General features: G+C 50.6%; 1 non-coding gene across 1 annotated transcript; it reads left to right on the forward strand.

Annotated features, from left to right (window-relative positions):
• The first annotated feature begins 418 nt into the window (after positions 1-418).
• On the forward strand, positions 419-521 carry LOC139438444 (U6 spliceosomal RNA). The gene has a single exon (XR_011648118.1). It is a non-coding gene; the product is annotated as a U6 spliceosomal RNA (small nuclear RNA).
• Positions 522-2,259: the final 1,738 nt, after the last annotated feature.

A 2,259-nucleotide genomic window follows, 5' to 3' on the forward strand; every position in this document is an offset into this window, starting at 1 on the left:
TCTACACTGTAGTTTACACTCTCCCCCAGTCCACCCAGTGGGCCATGGCAGGACAAACAATGTCCAGCATCTGTCCCTGCAGCACCACCCAGGACAAGTCCTGAAAATGCCCCCACATCATATCTCTTCTTTCCTCTCTCTGCCCTCAGCAACTACTGTGGCCACTTTCTCCACATCAAGGCTACAATTTCTTCCATTGCTAATCACGATAGTTCCATAGTAGAAAATCAGAAACTCCACTCTAATCCATTCTCTATTCCTCCATCCTGTGGACCCTGGGATGGGGTTGGAATCAACCCAGACACCCTTGCTTTTGTCTCTCCCCGGGGACAGCCATCGCCCATCCCTCTCCAGTACCGGTGATTATAGAGTCAGGGCCCAGAGCCACAGCCTGGAATCAGAACTGCATTCGCATTGCCCGCTTCAGCAGCTCATACACTAAAATTGGAACGATACGGAGAAGATTAGCGTGGACCCTGCACGAGCACGACACGCCAATTGGTGAAGCATTCCGTACTTTTTTGTGTATCCAGTAACCTTTCACTGAGAAATGTATGTTTTTATTCAACTGTTTTCCTTTTAGTTTTTAATCGTTTTTATTTTCAATTATTACATGTACAAAATTTCTTAAAAGCAAAAAAAGAGAAAATAAAGAATTGCATTTGCAGACGGACAGGCAGGGGCACTCAGCTCCGTATTGCCTGGCACAGAGGAAAGTATCGACAACGTGGCTTTTAGCCAAGGGCGGATTTCTTTTTTTCTTGTCAATACTCCAGAGCCTCCCAGCATCCCCAGCACCAAATCCCCAAATCCGTGAACTGCCCACGTAGATTCACAATCACCGGCCTCCCACTCAATTTGCCAAGAAAGCCGTCCTTCAAGGAAAACACCACAGCAGGGGCTGGACCTTTGCAGGGGGCGAGGGTTTGGGGGGAGGAAGCAGGTGGCAGTAGACACTCAAAAAAGGGTGGCTGCCTGCCGAGATGGGGTCCCTCTTCCTGAGAATCCGCACCGTGACTTGCGTTTGGGTCTACTGCTCTTAGTTCAGAAGCCTATTAAAAGTGCCTGCAAAACAGCCACGGCTTGACTACCGTGGGGGGAGCTTGAAAAGAAAGTGCCATTTCCACTGTCTCATTTTCTAGCCCTTGGGCGTGAGGTGAGTTTATTCTCACTCATCTAGTGACAAGGGGAAGTGAGAGTGGCTTCATTAGCATCTCGAGTCCCCTGTGCTACTTGAAGTGTGACAAGGATAAGCATGCTAATTTTCTTAAAGGAAACAGGATGGAAGTGTATTTCCAGGCAGAGGTGGGAAACAGCCAGCTTGGCTTCTCCTTCTCACTAAAGCTCCTGGTTTCTGAGTCTAAGCCACCTCCTGACCTGAACCTCCTGGTTTCTAAGTCTAAGCCACCTCCTGACCTGGCCAGCATCTAAGGTGAGCTGCAGAATACTGACTCTGTTTAGTCGACAAATAATTCACTGCCCTTTCTCCTCTCCAATGATTAAATCAAAGCAAAAGTCAGGCTCTAGTGGGAGGTTTTGAGCCAAGCTTGAAAGAAAGGGACAGTGGAGGAGAAATTGTCCTCACCAGAAGGAATGGCAGCCAGTTGCTTATAGAGCTCCAAATCCAGCCATGGCTTGTTTTTCTCTGTCCGTTCCCAGCCCCTAACTCAAGATCCAGAACTTTGTGGTTCTTCACTCACTTGGTTTGCAGATTTGCACATGTGTCTTCAGTCCCCTGAACTGCTCTTTCCTAATCTAGTCAATAGGAGTGACGTTTACCTAAGATTCAAAGTCCTTTCTGGCTGGGGCACTAGGCTCACTGCCGCATTAAGGGATTCCGGCCATGGGACAACTCCGTGACACCCATGTTCATATTGTGCACGGGAACAGGTGAGACCACGGAGGCTTGGGCGCAAGTAACTCACCAGCCGGACAACCGGGTCTGGCGAGGCAGATCTGGCTTCCAGGTCTGGGCCCTGAACCACCGCATCTCACCCCTTCCTGCGTGAAAGCACTGGGTGTCCAAAGCCCAGTCTCGAGTGCACACACCTGCAGCCAGGCAGGTGAACGGAAGGCAACCCCCTGATGGAAGCCCTGGCCCTGTTTCTCGGCCTAGCCTCATTGCTCAGGCCCAGCAGCCTTGCGCTATCTCGGGTCCCGGGTCCCGGGGCTGCATCCATCCCTTCCCCTCCTTGACTCCCACGCCGTTGACATGCCATTTAGAGCAGGGCTTCTTCACCTTGTTTGTCCCACAGACCC

The sequence above is a fragment of the Dasypus novemcinctus genome, chromosome Y (assembly GCF_030445035.2).
Source record: "Dasypus novemcinctus isolate mDasNov1 chromosome Y, mDasNov1.1.hap2, whole genome shotgun sequence".
Lineage (NCBI taxonomy): Eukaryota > Metazoa > Chordata > Mammalia > Cingulata > Dasypodidae > Dasypus > Dasypus novemcinctus.